The sequence below is a fragment of the Stenella coeruleoalba genome (genome assembly GCF_951394435.1).
Source record: "Stenella coeruleoalba genome assembly, chromosome: 3".
NCBI classification, from domain to species: domain Eukaryota; kingdom Metazoa; phylum Chordata; class Mammalia; order Artiodactyla; family Delphinidae; genus Stenella; species Stenella coeruleoalba.
The window spans coordinates 87,456,860-87,475,004 of NC_137148.1; the positions used below are offsets into that span (position 1 = coordinate 87,456,860).

The 18,145-nt window shown below is 42.4% G+C and overlaps 1 protein-coding gene across 1 annotated transcript in view; it reads right to left on the reverse strand.

Moving 5' to 3' along the window:
* The window catches only part of EFNA5 (ephrin A5), a gene marked incomplete at its 3' end in the record, with an annotated part of 398,115 nt that extends 380,173 nt beyond the window's left edge, over nucleotides 1-17,942 (reverse strand). Inside the window, exon 1 of the mRNA XM_079917682.1 lies at nucleotides 17,926-17,942. The remainder of the gene's footprint in view (nucleotides 1-17,925) is intronic.
* Between the last annotated feature and the right edge of the window lie 203 nt (nucleotides 17,943-18,145).

Genomic DNA, 18,145 nt, shown 5'->3' on the forward strand with positions numbered 1-18,145 from the left:
CCTGGTCCGGAAGAAGTTGCCATGGAGCAACTAGGCCCATGTGCCACAACTACTGAGCCCATGTGCCACAACTACTAAATCCCATGCACCTAGAGCCTGTGCTCCACAACAAGAGAAGCCACCACAATGAGAAGCCTGTGCACTGCAACAAAGAGTAGCCCCCACTCACCGCAACCAGAGAAAAGTCCACACAGAGTAACAAAGACCCAACACAGCCAAAATAAAGGCAGCAAGGGAAAAACAAAAAATAACAGACAAGGGAATCCCCATAAGGTTATCAGCTTATTTTTCAGCAGAAACTCTGCAGGCAAGAAGGGAGTGGCAGGATATACTAAAAGGGATGAAAGAGAAAAACCTACAGCCAAAATTACTCTACCCATCAAGGATCTCATTCAGATTGGACAGAGAAATCAGAAGCTCTTCAGACAAGCAAAAGCTAACAGAATTCAGCACCACTGAACCAGCTTTATTACAAAGGGTAAAAAAACTTCTCTAGGCAGGAAACACAAGGGAAAAAAGACTCACAAAAAGAAACCCAAAAAAATTAAGAAAATAGTAATAGGAACATACATATTGATAATAACCTTGAATGTAAATGGATTAAATGCCCCAACCAATGTAAACTGATATAGCCACTATGGAGAACAGTATGGAGGTTCCTTAAAAAACTACAAATAGAGCTACCATATGACCCAGCAATCCCACTACTGGGCATATACCCTGAGAAAAACATAATTCAAAAAGAGTCATGTACCAAAATGTTCATTGCAGCTCTATTTACAATAGCCAGGACATGGAAGCAACCTAAGTGTCCATCATCGGATGAATGGATAAAGAAGATGTGGCACATATATACAATGGAATATTACTCAGCCATAAACAGAAAAGGAATTGAGATATTTGTAGTGAGGTGGATGGACCTAGAGTCTGTCATACAGAGTGAAGTAAGTCAGAAAGAGAAAAACAAATACCATATGCTAACACATATATATGGACTCTAAGGAAAAAAAAAAAAGGTCATGAAGAACCTAGGGGTAAGATGGGAATAAAGACACAGACCTAGTAGAGAATGGACTTGAAGATATGGGGAGGGGGAGAGTAAGCTGTGACGAAGTGAGAGAGTGGCATGGACATATATACACTACCAAACGTAAAATAGATAGCTAGTGGGAAGCAGCCGCATAGCACAGGGAGATCAGCTCAGTGGTTTGTGACCACCTACAGGGGTGGGATAGGGAGGGTGGGAGGGAGGGAGATGCAAGAGGGAAGAGATATGGGAATATATGTACATGTATAACTGATTCACTTTGTTATAAAGCAGAAACTAACACATCATTGTAAAGCAATTATACTCCAATAAAGATGTTAAACAAAAAGAAATGCCCCAACCAAATGACACAGACTGGTTGAATGGATACAAAAAGAAGACCCATATATGTGCTGTCTACAAGAGACCCACTTCAGACCTAGGGACACATACAGACTGAAAGTGAGGGGATGGAAATAGATATTCCATGCAAATGGAAATAAAAAGAAAGCTGGAGTAGCAATTCTCATATCAAACAAAATAGACTTTAAAATAAAGACTACTACAAGAGACAAAGAAGGAAACTACATAAGGATCAAGGGATCAATCCAAGAAGAGACATAACAATTGTAAATATTTATGCACCCAACATAGGAGCACCTCAATACACAAGGCAAATGCTAACAGCCATAAAAGGGGAAATCAACAGTAACACAATAATAGTAAGGGACTTTAATACCCCACTTTCACCAATGGACAGATCATCCAAAAATGAAAATAAATAAGGAAACACAAGCTTTAAATGACACATTAAACAAGATGGACTTGATTGATATTTATAGGACATTCCATCCAAAACAACAGAATACCCTTTCTTCTCAAGTGCTCATGGAACATTCTCCAGGATAGACCATATCTTGGGTCACAAATCAAGCCTTGATAAATTTAAGAAAATTGAAATCGTATCAGGTATCTTTTCCAACCACAACGCTATGAGACTAGATATCAATTACAGGAAAAAAAATGTAAAAACAACAAATACATGGAAGCTAAACAGTGCACTGCTAAATAACCAAGAGATCACTGAAGAAATCAAAGAAGAAATTAAAAAGATACATAGAAACAAATAACAGCAAAAACACAAGGACCCAAAATCTATGGAACGCAGCAAAAGCAGTTCTAAAAGGGAAGTTTATAGCAATTCAATCTCACCTCAAGAAACAGGAAAAATCTCAAATAAACAATCTAATCCTACACCTAAAGCAACCAGAGAAAGAAGAACAAAGAAAACCCAAAGTTAGTAGAAGGAAAGAAATCATAAAGATCAGAGCAGAAATAAATGAAATAGAAACAAAGAAAACAATAGCAAAAATCAATAAAACTAAAAGCTAGTTCTTTGAGAAGATAAACAAAATTGATAAATCCTTAGCCAGATTCATCAAGAAAAGAAGGGAGAGGACACAAATCAATAAAATCCGAAATGCAAAAGTAGAAATCACAACTGACACCACAGAAATACAAAGGATTATAGGAGACTACTACAAACAATTTATGCCAATAAAATGGACAGCCATGAAGAAATGGACAAATTCTTGGAAATGTACAATTTTCCAAGACTGAACCAAGAAGAACTAGAAAATATAAACAGACCTACCACAGGAAATGAAATTGAAACTGTAATTAAAAATCTTCCACCAAACAAAAGCCCAGGACCAGATGGCTTCACAGGTGAATTCTATCAAACATTTAGAGAAGAGCTAACACCAATCCTTCTGAAACTCTTCCAAAAAAATTGCAGAGGGAGGAACACTCCCAAATTCATTCTATGAAGCCACCATCACCCTGATACCAAAACCAGAAAAAGATATCACAAAAAAGGAAAATTATAGACCAATATCACTGATGAACATAGATGTAAAAATCCTCAACAAAATACTAGCAAACAGAATCCAACAACATATTAATAGGATCATACACCATGATCAAGTGGAATTTATCCCAAAGATGCAAGGATTCTTCAATATACACAAATCAATCAATGTGATACACCACATTAACAAATTAAGGAATAAAAACCATATGATCATCTCAATAGACGCAGAAAAAGGTTTTGACAAAATCCAACACCCATTTATGATAAAAACCCTCCAGAAAGTAGGCATAGAGGGAACTTACCTCAACATAATGAAGGCCATATATGACAAACACACGGCCAGCATCCTTCTCAATGGTGAAAAACTGAAAGCATTTCCGCTAAGATCAGGAACAAGACAAGGATGTCCACTCTCGCCACTCTTATTCAACATAGTTTTGGAACTCCTAGCCACAGCAACCAGAGAAGAAAAAGCAATAAAGGAATCCAAATCTGAAAAGAAGAAGTAAAACAGTCACTGTTTGCAGATGGCATGATACTATACATAGAAAATCCTAAAGATGCCATGAGAAAACTACTAGAACTAATCAATGAATTTGGTAAGGTTGCAGGATACAAAATTAATGCACAGAAATCTCTGGCATTCCTCTACACTAACAACAAAAAATCTGAAAGAGAAATTAAGGAAACAATCCCATTTACCATCACAACAAAAAGAATAAAATACCTAGGAAAAAACCTACCCAAGGAGGTGAAAGACTTGTACTCAGAAAACTGTAAAACACTGATGAAAGAAGTCAAAGATGACATAAACAGATGGAGAAATATACCATGCTCTGGGATTGGAAGAATCAATATTGTGAAAAAGACTATACTACCCAAAGCAATTGACAGAATCAATGCAATCCCTATCAAACTACCAATGGCAGTCTTCACAGAAGTAGAACAAAAAAGTTTACAGTTCGTATGGAAACACAAAAGACCCCGAATAGCCAAAGCAATCTTGAGAAAGAAAAGCGGAGCTGGAGTAATCAGGCTCCCTGACTTCAGACTATACTACAAAGCTACAGTAATCAAGACAGTATGGTACTGGCACAAAAATAGAAATATAGATCAATGGTACAGGACAGAAAGCCCAGAGGTAAACCCACGCACCTATGGTCAACTTATCTATGACAAAGGAGGCAAGGATATACAATGGAGAAAAGACAGTCTCTTCAATAAGTGGTGCTGGGAAAACTGGACAGGTACATGTAAAAGAAAGAAATTAGAACACTCCCTAACACCATACACAAAAATAAATGCAAAATGCATTAAAGACCTAAATGTAAGGCCAGGCACTATAAAACTCTTAGAGGAAAACATAGGCAGAACACTCTTTGACATAAATCACAGCAAGATCTTTTTTGACCCACCTCCTAGAGTAATGGAAATAAAAACAAAACTAAACAAATGGGACCTAATGAAACTTAAAAGCTTTTACACAGCAAAGGAAACCATAAACAAGACAAAAAGACAACCCTCAGAATGGGAGAAAATATTTGCAAGTGAAACCACGGACAAAGGATTAATCTCCAAAACATGCAAATAGCTCATGGAGTTCAATATCAAAAAAACAAACAATTCAATTACAAAATGCGTGGAAGACCTAAACAGACATTTCACCAAAGGAGACATACAGATGGCCAAGAGGCACATGAAAAGATGCTCAACATCACTAATTATTAGAGAAATGCAAATCAAAACTACAATGAGGTATCACCTCACACTGGTCAGAATGGCCATTATCAAAAAATCTAGAGAAAATAAATGCTGGAAAGGGTGTGGAGAAAAGGGAACCCTCCTGCACTGTTGGTGGGAATGTAAATTCATAAAACCACTATGGAAAATAGTATGGAAGTTCCTTAAAAAACTAAAAATAGAACTACCATATGACCCAGCAATCCCACTACTGGGCATATACCCTCAGAAAACTATAATTCAAAAAGAGACATGTACCCCAATGTTCACTGCAGCACTATTTACAATAGCCAGGACATGGAAGCACCCTAAGTGTCCATCGACAGATGAGTGGATAAAGAAGATGTGGTACATATATAGAATGGAATATTACTCAGCCATAAAAAGAAATGAAATTGAGTTATTTGTAGTGAGGTGGATGGACCTAGAGTCTCTCATACAGAGTGAAGTAAGTCAGAAAGAGAAAAATAAATACCGTATTCCAACACATATATATGGAATCTAAAAAAAAAAAAAAGGTACTGATGCACCTAGTGGCAGGACAGGAATAAAGACATAGACATAGGGAATGGACTTGAGCACACAGGGTGGGGGGGGGTGGGTAGGGGGAAGCTGGGGCAAAGTGACAGTAGAATCGACATATATACACTACCCTATGTAAAATAGTTAGCTAGTGGGAAGCAGCAGCATAGCACATGGAGATCAGCTCAGTGCTTTGCAATGACCTAGAAAGGTGGGATAGGGAGGGTGGGAGGGAGGCTGAAGAGAGAGAGGATATGGGGTTATATGTATGCGTATAGCTGATTCATTTTGTTGTACAAAAGAAACTAACACAGTGTTGTGAAGCTTTTATACTCCAATAAAGATTAAAAAAAAAAGTCACAGCACTTATCATAGCAAGAAATGTCAATGGTTTGGGGTTACACTTTATGATGCTGCATCAGACTGGTTCCTTTTAAAGTCAGATTATCTCTTTCATTGTATTCAGAAATATGTGGACAGATCAAGGTAGTTATTTTTCTGTTTGCACTTCTATGCCAGTACTCTCAAAGATTTTTTGACTGCACACCTACTTCTAAAATAACTTTGGTCTCTCCCCTCCAATTTATGTGTATTAATTATAAATTACATGCACCTATACTACTGTACTAATATAATACATGTATGATAACAATTGTACTCTCAATAAAAATCTTAAGAGGATGAAACTGAAAAGTAAATGTAAATAGAAGTTCTAATACTGTCTTCCTTTACTTGAGTGGATCATCTTGTGAAACCCTTGGGGTACATGTCTCCAACGTGGATATCGTTATTCTCCACATGGGAACCACCCACAATTCCTTTATGTCACGCTATCCTGGTTAGCCTGGGCCTCTCTGAGGTCCTCACTTTAGTATTATGGCAACAGCATTGAATTATGGAGAATATTACTTGATAAGGGAGAAGGAGAAAGAATCGATATATAGGAAATAACCCAAAGCAATGGAATGCCAAACTGCGTGTCAAGGGGATTAGAGGTTGAAGGCAATCTCCAGGTGTTGGATTTATTGGACTAGGGTAGCCAGGAAGGGTCCACGAAAGAGGGAGAATATGACTGGCTTTTAAGATGGATGGAACTGGGTTGGAAGATGGAAGCATAAAGTGAGCAAAGCCCTGGAGGAAGGATTAAATGTGATCAAAACTGGGGAGAATGTGAGACCAGCCCAGCTGGAAGACACAACCCAGGCCAACCTTGAAGCTCTTGAGCCTTTCTCCCATTAGGCCACTAAAGTGATTCAATCTGGTTCCTTTCCTAATTCTCAGGAGCTCCAGAGGCTGAAAGCTGTCCTCTTGAGCCTCATCTGTCAAGGTAACTAAGGACTGTCCATAGTTCTCAGAGGTCACTCCTTGCAAACTCCTTTCTGAGCTTTGTAGCCTCTGGCTGGCTTTCAGGCTCTCCCCTGAGAAGTCATCAAACCCAGGTTTCCTCTAGGTAGAACTAAGCTGTAGGTGATGGAAAGGGAGTTTTTGACAGGATTAGGACCTCCCTGCATGGTAAGCAATTTGTGTTTTCAAATTAAAAGTCCTGACAGTAAGCTATGTAGTGTCTTGTGCTGTGTGCAGTTTTCATTTAAAACGTGTGTGGGGCTAAGGTTGAAATAAGATTTCACTGATACATCAACTCTCTCAGTCAGGTTCACTTGGGATCATGTCTTGAGAACACGCCCTCTCCTGTGAGTGGGTCTGAAGGAAGATCACTGAGAAGAGAGCGAGGATGGTGGGTGGTGTGGCAGGAAGCATGAGTTAATGGAGTTAAAAATTAATCGGTGTGTGTGTGGTAACAGGAAAAATGAAAGGAACAGATGTTGAGAAGAGGCCAGTTGCCAGCACACAGGGATGGATGGTCTGTCTCTCTGCCAGGGCTCAATCCGAGCTCCAGGGAGAAATGGTTTCGCTGCCTCAAGGTCTTAATGGAACATTAGTCAGGGCTGTGGGGACTACGTCTTTGCCAAGGAGACGTCATCTCAGACCAGAACTCAGAGAGGCAGGGGAAGTGTGGGACTCTGCCCCTTATATGCTGTTTCAGACAGACAACTTCCAGGCTTGTGTGCTCTCGTAGCACCTTCACGAAAGCAAAACTCAAGGAGCCTGTGGTTTTCTCTCAACACTCATTCTGAGTGATCGCTGACACATTATAAGCCACTGAATCTCCAGATTCAATCCAGCCACAAAACAGGACTCGGGCTGCGCCGGTTATCCTTTACAGAATTACAGCCTGTTAGGACACTGGGGCTTCTGCAGAGATAGGTTTCCATGCATAATTCTGTTCATTCATTAAGTCACAACAAAGATACAGTGAGTGCTCCTACTGTACTTTGTGGCTACGTACCAGAAATATATCAGTGAACAGAACAAACATTTCTGCCCTCATGGAGCTTACATTCCAGTGGGAGAAGATAATCAATAAACAATATTCATAACAAGTAAATTATATATTATGATGGAAGGGACGTGTGCTATGGATGGAAAGAAAAAGTAAAACAGAGTAAAAGGGATAGGGAATGCCAGGGCTGGAAGTGAATGACAATTTTAAATTGACTAGTCAGGGCAAGCTTCTTCATTAAAGGGGGTATATGGATATTAGGGGGAAGAGTATTTAAGGTAGTGGCAACAGCCAGTGTAAAAGCCCAACGTTGGGAGGTACATGAGCAGAATGAGCAAAGGAGAGAATAGTAGCAAATTAGGTCAGAGAAGAATGGGGCCAGAGCACCAAGGACCTTGTAGACCCTTGTAAGGGCTTTGGCTTTTAGTCCAAGTGAAATGGGAGCCATTGCAGTGTTTTGAGCAGAGGAAGGACATGATCTGACATGTTTTGAAATGATGTCTCTGATTGCAGTGTTAAGATAAGGGGCAGTTATAGACACAGGCAGATGCTTTTGGAGGTTACTGCAGTGATGCAAGGAAGAGATGATGATGGCTTGGACCAAGGTAGGAAGGTAGGAAGAAACAATTGGATTCGAGACATATTCTTTTGAGACTGTCCTCCTCTTATGTTTGAGCGTCCTAAAGTATAAGCTACTGCATGGCCTTCACCATGTGTGAGTGACTCACTCTATCTTGAATTTCCCAAACATGCTTTTTCATATAACACTCGTTATGATTAATCTTGGAAAATGTTGTTTTAATGTCTAAGCCTCGGGGTGAAGATGGTAACTGGCATCCACAGGCTACATCTGGTATAAAGCTTTTTGTTTCTGTAAAAACTGAACTAGCATTCTAAGAACAAGAGATTCACATAAAAATCTGAATTCCCAGTTAGCTTCATTTAAAAAATCAGGAAGTTAGGCTGCCCTGGTAGCGCAGTGGTTGAGAGTCTGCCTGCCAATGCAGGGGACACGGGTTCGTGCCCCGGTCCAGGAAGATCCCACATGCCGCGGAGTGGCTGGGCCCGTGAGCCATGGCCACTGAGCCTGCGCGTCCGGAGCCTGTGCTCCGCAACGGGAGAGGCCACAACAGTAAGAGGCCCGCGTACCACAAAAAAAACAAAAACAAAAACAAACAAAACAACAAAAAAATCAGGAAGTTGGCAATACATTTTCTTATGGCAACCATCACCTGGAATTGAGTAACTATTCCCATTGTGTCCTTCAATTCCCCGCAGTCCCTACTTGGCCTCTTTCACATGTTGACATTACTTGCTTAGACCATGTAAGCATCGGGGTTTATGAAATGGCCCTAGTCCAGGGGGAGTTCTGAGGAAGAGAAGGAGGAAGAACAGGGCTATGGGTCAAGACCACAGAAACTACGGGGCCATTAGTCTCGGACTGTGGGACACTCAAGCAGACGAAGAAGTTTAAAGCTCTTCTGTCTAAACAAATACCCTCTTTAGATTTTCTCTATGGGCATGTTTGTCTCTCTTCCTCAGTGGCTCTGTCCCCTCTCACACAGTGGTGTGATGAATGAAACCAGGCCTCTTCCAGCTTGTGGGAAGACTGCTTCTCTCCTGTAGAGAGCCCAGTGGGTCCAAGGAGGGCTTCAGGTACTAGGACCCATGGAGTGGGTGGCAGAGGCCACATGCTCTAGTCTTTAGGGGGAAGACTGCTCTCTCTTGCTTTCGTATCTACCATTTTCTGCCTTTTCTTGCCTTCTGACTAGTAAGAATTGGAGGGGCAACACTAGTAAGAAGTTCTAAGTGACAGACTTGAGCCACTGGCCTTGGGCAACCCCCCTGCCCAGCTCTCCAGGGCCAGGGGCTCCATGGAGGCCGTGGGACCAATTTTCTCTAGTCATGAAACATGTGCATCTGCTTAGTTTCCCTTGTAAACCTAGAGTGTCTGTAAACAAGTGTTCAAAGACATGGTGACTTGAGGCTCTCACCACCTTTCTTTACATAAGAGGTATGTGGCCCTCAACTGAGAGTGCTTAGTCAATGAGAAATATTTCAAAAGGCCTTATTTCTGAATTTATTAGGAAAATGCAAGGAAAGACTCATTCTTTCCCCTCTCCTCTTGTTATGGATCCTGAGGATGGAGCAAAAAGGTCTACCTTACCCATTTTACAAAACAACCTCAAGCACACGCTCTCTTCCATGACCCTTACCAAAATCATCCACACTCTTGATGAGGCCTGAAATTCCAACAGTCTTTCATTCCACAGTTAAAAATAAGACTCAAAATGCAAACTGCAGAAACACCATCTTCTAGTACTGCTGCTCCTATTAAGGTCTCAGGGAAGCATGGAGAAGGCACAGGTGATAAGACAAAGAATCCAGGTGTGTTTACCCTTCATCACATAATGAGAATCAAGCAATTTCTTGGTCTAGGCTGGACTCAGAGGAGGACATATTCACAAAAAGCTTTATAGCATCTCATCTTTTCCTAAGTCCCATCCTCCCATCACCATGGCAACCCACATGTTACAAAGGCAGGTGAAGAAGTTTGTGAATTTTAGCTCCTTGACCTTCAGGCCTCTTTAAGTTTTATTCTGTGCTTTTGAAGAGCATAAGTTACCTAACTTGTACATTGCAGGGAAGAGGATTTCTATGGAGGATGTAAGAAATAGAACTTCTAAATGTTTAGCTGGAAATAGCAGGAGAGCCTTCACACTAATGACTGGCCACTCAAGGCTATTGCACCAAGAGAAGAAGATGTCAGTCCCCTCACTGAGAATGGCTGCGGGGAGAGAACTAAAATGCTGATGACTCATCAAAGTTCGCTCCAGTCTTGTTCAAATGTTAGACCTTCTTATCATTAAAGTTTACCTTTGCAGGCTAAACTTATTGCACATAAGCAGAAATACATGAGAAAAGTGATGCGTGCATACATACACACACACACACACACACACACACACACACACACTCACACATACACTCTAATTCTCACTAAGGTAGAAATGACTGACTCGAGATCATTCCAGGAGAACCCAGTTTTTTTTTTTTTTTTTGGTGGTACGCGGGCCTCTCACTGCTGTGGCCTCTCCCTGCTGTGGCCTCTCCCTGCTGTGGCCTCTCCCTTTGCAGAGCACAGGCTCCGGACGCGCAGGCTCAGTGGCCATGGCTCACGGGCCCAGCCGCTCCCCGGCATGTGGGATCTTCCCGGACCGGGGCACGAACCCGTGTCCCCTACATCGGCAGGTGGACTCTCAACCACTGAGCCACCAGGGAAGCCCGAGAACCCAGTTTTAAACAGAGGAAAGAGAACACCAAATCTAAGAGCAGAGGTGAACACAATGGAGCAAAGAAAATCAACTAACTAGAAAAGTTAGTAGGCATAGGTACAGAAGAATGCTGGAGTATAGCATTTAAACAGTTTGCTTTTAGATGTATGAATTACACCTGAGTCTAGAGTGCAATGGGAAGGTCAAGCTGTAGGGATGGTCTTTGCTCTCACAAAGGAGTTTACATAGTGTGTTTGATAGGGTTTTAAATTCTAATGCATGTCTTGATTCTGGGTGAAATTTCAGAATTTCACCGTTCTGGTTCAAATGGGTCTCAGCATTAAATCATTCCTGGTATGAGGCAAGTCCATTCAATGTGGTTCCCAGATGCCCCTTAACAAGCTCTAATTTGAGCCAGGTGCTCAGGCACGGTCACCTCCCTGTACTCAACTAAGTCTGAGCTGTTGCCTGAATGGCATGTCCATTTTTCTAAGCCCAAAGAAGCATACGGTCAATGCATTATTGCTAACGGTAATTAGTGGCCCTGCTGAGGTCTGGTGCTTTCTCCCGGCTCCTGCACAGAGCCACATTTGTTGCTACCCACAGCCAAAGAACTGCTTCTTTTTTTTTTCAATCGTTTGAAATCTGAAGTGGGATTTAGACCTCAGGATGTGAATGACAAAATGCACGTTGTACCCTTGTAAGTGGTTGGAGCCCCTGAGATTCTAGTGTTCTCATCACTGACACAAGGACACAACATGCCAAACAAGGAGAAAGACTCTGCTTCAGCAGAGAGGCGATTCCCGTGGACAGCCTGCTGTTCTCCAATAATAGCTCCGAAACGGAGAAACAGGAAAACAAGATCAGCCATTCCGGAAATCAAAAAGAGATGGAGTGGAGGGTGAGGAGGGATGAGACAGCAAACATATGGAAGAGTTTTCAGTTATGGAGGAAGGAAGCCAAACACGGGGGCCATTATTTCAATTTTCTTCAGTTTTCAGCCTTAAGAGATGCCCAGGAAATACTTTATGTTAATTCTCTTTTCTTAAAAAGCTGAAAAATCTTTCAAAACTAGAGAAAGTAATTGTGGCTTACAGCTGGTTTGGTGTTTTTTTCCCCTGTCCTTCAAAATAACCTGCATTTTTTTTCTACCTGGGAGTTAACTAGTTCAAATTCGATTCATGAGTGACAATTTCACTAAAATAATCTGAAACTATTTGCTATGAGGAAATTCTTATGAAGCTAAAGACTGCATGGGAGCCGTTTATACAACACTGGATTCATTCACTTTAGAAATCCTGAACACATAGAGGATACCTTCTATTAAGGGGATCACTCTGGACTTTTATAAATTTCCACAGTGCTTCTTGGCCTATCTTCACCTTTTTGTCAGTAGCATTCTCTGTAGAGAAGCAATTTAGCGGGAAACAATAAACATCAGAATTTAAAGCAACTCTTTTATTTTTATAAGCCTTACATGGTTTCTGACTATTTCAATCAACATAGCCTAAAATTTTCATGGGGATAAACATCCTTTTGTAATATTTTTCTGACAAAAATTTTCATAATTTTCAAAAATTACATTAATACTCACAGCCATCAAGGTGAAAATTGTACTAGTTCTATTACGGAGTCATTTTAATCACTTAATAAACATAAGGTGTTGATTGTTTCCTTGGATAGCAAGACAAGCCAATCAAAATAACAGAGAGTAGAAACTAATCTCAGGCAAATAGACCCCATCATCTCTTCATACACAGGTTTGTGAGTGTATGTTTGTGCATGCAAGGTACATTTTAAAGTAAGTTTTAATTCTCCCAAAATGTCACTTTTGAAACAAAGCAAGATTAAAGGTGAAAATTTGAGAAATTAAATCTTAGCAATAGTTCTATCTTTAAGTTTAGTAATAGTACCACCTTTTAAAACACAGTGTTGCTTGGAAAAGAGTTCGCCTAACCTCATCTTCATCTTAAAATTTAGGTATTTAAATTAAATATGCCTATTCCTCGGTACATATACCAGGATCACAAAAGCCACCGTATCGTTTGCCACAATCAAGAAATAAATATATCATTATCACAAGTAATAAGGAAAACTGAGATGCTTACAGTCCCTTGGCAATGAAATCCCTTGTATGCGCCAGTTCCTTGTGGTATCGGAGTAAATCCTTTTAGAGAAATCTGTGGAGAACCACACCAATCCCCATAACCAGTGTCAAGGGAGCAGGTAGTGGAGCCATGGGGGCAGAGGTGCGGTTGGGAAAGGACGTCTGTTGCGGGAAACTAAGCAGAAGTTCTGGCTCCTCTTACAAAAGTGGACAACCCGACAACAAAGAGCACGCGTTCCTACCAGGAAATGCTGGGCTGGAGCCCTGCCCCCTTTAGACTTTTAGACAGTGTGCGCATTCTGTCTGCAGCGTTTCTCACACCTTGCCTGTTGCAGTCACTTGTGTTACCTTCCTCACAGCTGTAGGCACTTGAGTTGACTCTGACTTTATGGAACACGTGACCCAATACCCTTCACCTGGCAAAATTCTACCCGGCCTTAGGCGCCCTCATCTAGGAGCCTTCCCTGCTCCTCTGAAGACGAGCCTGGTGTCTGCCATTGCGCTTTTCACAGGGCCCTGTACCCTTCTCTGCCATTGGGCTTTTCATGTCACCTGAAGAGGACAGCTTAGTGTGTTTGCCACCCCAAGGTTTGTATGTAGCCCCTACTCTCCGCCAGGTCCTGGAAGGATGCTGGAATAAGCATAACGTATTCTCCAAAAACATGAAAAGATAGAAGATGGGCTAGGATAAGGGCTATATTCATTGTTCACTTAAGGAGATCAAGAAGGGCTTCGTGCAGTAATTGACATTGAAAGTGCTTTGTGGAGGTTTTCACAGGAAAAATGAGGCAAGGGATGTGTTCCAAAAGGAGGAGACAGAAATTGGAGGAGGATTTAAGGATCAGTGAGTTTATAGGGTGTGTCTGAGCCACAGGGAGGACCGGCAAGCAGGGTGGAGGAGTGGGCACTCGTATAAATAAATGAGAGCTCTTTGGGTTGCAGAGTGACATAATCAGTGCTGGACTGTGGTGACAAAGCAGGAGGAACCGGAGAGGAGAGACATAATGTGAAAAGGAGCAAGCATTTGTTGAGTGTGCCAGACCTGAGCTACATGCTTTTTATCTATGGTTTCTCTTATCCTCACAGCCCTGTGAAGAGGTTGCTAGGATTTTTGTTGTAATTTCAGAGGGGAAAGCTCAGACACAGCTGGTTAAGTAAATTGCCAAGCTCTCAATTTCTGTACCCTTAACATCTTGCCCAGTGTTTGTTGTATGAGTACAGAAAAAAAGAAACAAATGGGGACTTCTCTGGTGGCGCAGTGGTTGAGAATCCGCCTGCCAATGCAGGGGACACGGGTTCGTGCCCCGGTCCGGGAAGATCCCACATGCCGCAGAGCCACTAAGCCCGTGCGCCACAACTACTGAGCCTGCGCTCTAGAGCCCGTGAGCCACAACTACTGAGCCCTCATGCTGCAACTACTGAAGCCCGTGTGCCTAGAGCCCGTGCTCTACAACAGGAGAAGCCACCGCAATAAGAGGGCAGCGCACTGCAGCGAAGAGTAGCCCCCCGCTCGCCCCAACTAGAGAAAGCCTGCACGCAGCAACGAAGACCCAACACAGCCAAAAATAAAATTAAATAAATAAATTTAGAAGAAAGAAACGAATGAACAAACAAATGGGTGGAGCTGGCACTGAATCAGTTCTGCCTCATGCTAAGCCCATTTCTTGCCTTCCACTGGCTGGAAGATATTCAGTAGGCAAGAACAGGCTCAGTAAAGGTCAGACCTTGGGTTGTGGTGCTGAGGGTGGATGGCGCAGCCAGCAGGAGAGGGGGCGGTGTGCTACAGACACAGCGTGGAGACGTCATTTCTAGGGAGGCCAAGCACCTGATTTTCCGGGTAAAACTGGGACAATACCAGACAAACCAGGACTGTTAGTTCTCCTAACTGGGAGCCCAGAGGTAAGAGTCCTATATTCCAAGGCAGAGGTTCCAGGACACCCAATGGAAAAGAATTAATGCTATAAGTGGACAGTGGTGGCTCTAAAACCACCAGCAGGCATCAGCGTCCCCTGGAGGGCTTGCTGAAACACAGAGTGCTAGATCCCACCGCCAGAGTTCCTGACTCGGTGGTGTGGGGTGGAAACTGAGGATGTGCATCTCTAACAGGTGATGCTACTGCTGCTGGTCTGGAATCACGCTTTGAGAGATGCTGCTTTCCAGTTTGCAAAGCTCTTCTGCAGCCTCAGCTCATTTGCTTCTCATGATGACCTTGCGGGGTGGGCTGGGACCACCGGGAAGGTCCGAGGATGACTGCTGGCCCGTGGAGCTGTCCGGTCTCAGACCAGAGAAAATTAGAAACAAATGTCAGACTAGACACTGCCTTGGAGTCAAGTCCCTGGGGGTTTCTGGGTACTTTCTTGTCAAAAGCAACCCTGTTGCTCTTATACCATATACATCCTTGCACCCCCAGAGAGCTTTTATGCACAGTGAATGCTATCCTGAAGTCCCAGAATTCATGAAGTCGGTCTCTTATAACTAGACAGAATCAGGAATGTCTTTCCTTTTCCTGCCATATGCTGTGCATTTCTTACCCTGTGATCCCGAGCAAATGGTTTCTTCTTTAAAAAATGTTATTTTATTGAAGTAGAGTTGATTTACGATGTTTTGTTAATTTCTGTTGTACAGCAAAGTAATTCAGTTATATATATATTCACTTTTATATATATGTGTATTCTTTTTCATATTCTTTTCCACTGTGGTTTATTACAGGATATTGAATATAGTTCCTGCTTCCCAAAAGTGCTCTTCCAGAAGCTGCCCTCTTCTGGTGTTTACAGAGATGCCCGGCTATAGGAAAGGAGCTATTCATTTGTAATTAACCGTTTTCCAAAAGCACCCCTAAATCTTTATCTGACAGTCTCTGGATTAGGCCAAAAGTTGCTTGCATTAGTTTTTAATGCTTAACTATTGAAGATGGTATATAGGCTACCAACTTTTACAAAAGAGATCAGAGGAAAAAAGCTTATTTTTATGTATTGCTTACAATTTACAAAGTCTTTCATAGGTCATGTCATGCTCAATCCATACAAAATCCCTCTGGGTATATTTCACGTTTCATAGATGAAGAGGATAAAGTGATGTATCTTAGGGTTGACAGCTAAGAAGAAATACAGTTAGGACACATTCTCACTTCTACCCATTGTCTATCTCTACCATTCATAAAGGCAGAAAGTCAAACCAGCTGCATTCTTTCATATGTACATCATGAACATGCATCATTCTTTCATATGAATGTCAAGTCTGTGAGATATCCAGATCCTAGCCAGACCTTCAAACCCATATCCCCATAGTGAGCACCCCCTTCTTTCCTATAGTTCTTCATCCACTTTGTATCATAAATTTCATATGTACGTGTTTATTTTCTCTAATTAGATGGTAAGTCCTAGCAGACAGAGTCTTGCATTCCTTCCATTCTTCCTAAGACCCTAGAACAATGCTATATACATAGCAGGAGCTCAGCGAGCATGTGCTGAACGCTCAGTGACTATCAAATAAGAACCTGGCCTTCGTGCAGCTCTATAAATACCAGACAGAGTGAGATGTGTTTTAGTTTCCTATTGCTGCTATAACATATGACCGCAAATCTAGTGGCTGAAAACAACACAGAGTGATTATCTTACGGTTATGGAGGCCCGAAGTTGGAAATGGGTTTCATGGGGCTGAAACCAAGGCGTTGGCAGGACTGCATGCCTTCTGGAAGCTCTAGGGAAGAATCCCTTTCCTGCCTTTTTCCAGCTTCTTGGGACTGCCTGCGTTCCTTGCTACACCATGACCTCTCTCTTCCATTTTCAAAGCCAGCAGAGGGGGTTGAGTCCTCACACTGTGTCCCTCTGACCTTCTCTTCTACCTCCCTCTTCCACTTTCGATGACCCTCGTTGATTAGCAATCTTAATTTCAGCTGCAACCTTAATTTCCCTTTGCAGTGTAACATAATATTCACAGGTTTCAGGGATTAGGCTGTAGACCTCTTGGGAGGAGAAGGAGAGCCTTATTCTGCCCACCACACTGAGGGAGGGAGAGAGTAAAAGGTGTCCAGAAATTGGTAAAATCCAAATAAACATAACTCACTAAAAGTACCTGCTACCACTGCCTACTGTTTGAGCACTTACGAGGCATCTAGCTCTTACATGTATGAGCGCCTTGTGTATATTTTGTGCATCATTTAATCCTCACATCCATCTAGTGATACTGGTATTAGGCCCATTTTCAGACTAGGAAACAGAGGCAAAGAGAAATCACGCAAATTGCTTATAATCCACACAAGAGCTCAGGAAGGGAGCCAAGATGGCGCTATGCTCTTCACACCACTGCACACCCAGCCTCCTGGGTTCCATCTCAGCTCTGCTCTGCAGGCCACACATGGCCTTGCATTTTCCTCAGCTCCCTTTCTGTAACTCCCAGCCCAGAACCTGCTTAACTACACAACAAGAGGTAGGGTAAAACAAGACCTGGCAAAGCTCTCCAGCAGGTAACTCTTAGGGGATTTGTTTTTCCTCTTATTCTTGTTGTTCAAGGAGACATGATAATTAAAATGTCAGAGCTCTTCATGCTTCCCTGATCAAGATAACTACTTTACCACAGGTGATAGAAAGGCAAGGAGGAAAATGTCTGCTGTGGGGGAAGGTAGGTGATGATTCTGACAGGGGGCAAAGCTGGGGAAACTGATCCCACTGAGCTCAGGGGGGAGCTGATTGCAGCTTCGGCTGAACCAGGATGAGTGCTCACCCATGGGGTCTTCAGGGAGCTTCCCACCCCAGCCCTCCTCCCCAAATCCCCATCCCCACCGGCTCGAAGGGAGCCAGTTCCCAGCGGATCCATCCAACAGCTTGCTAATTCTATCCAACCTCTCCAATTCAGTTAATTCCCAGTTTTAGTGACAGAAGCAGCAGCTGTCAAGCTCGGCAGCTGTGTTCTTTGTCTCTCTAGCTCTACCTCTCCCCCTTCTCTCTCCAAGTTAACTGAGTGGATCCCATACAACCTTCTAGGGGGAAAACAGAATAAAAGTCCTGGATAAGATGAGAGAAGAAAGGAGAAACAAACCTGTAGGTGCTTGAAATTGTCAGGTCAGCTGGAGACAATGGAGAGAATTCTTTCCCAGCCTGACGTCTCAGCTTAACACTGAACAGTCTCCTCAATGCTCATGTGCTCTCTAGAACAGACAGGGAAGTAGCTTTTAAGTTCTAATCTGTTGCAGGCCAGCGCATGGATCTACTGTGCGTGACTAGGGAGCAAGCTCACACCACACGTGACTCACCCCCAA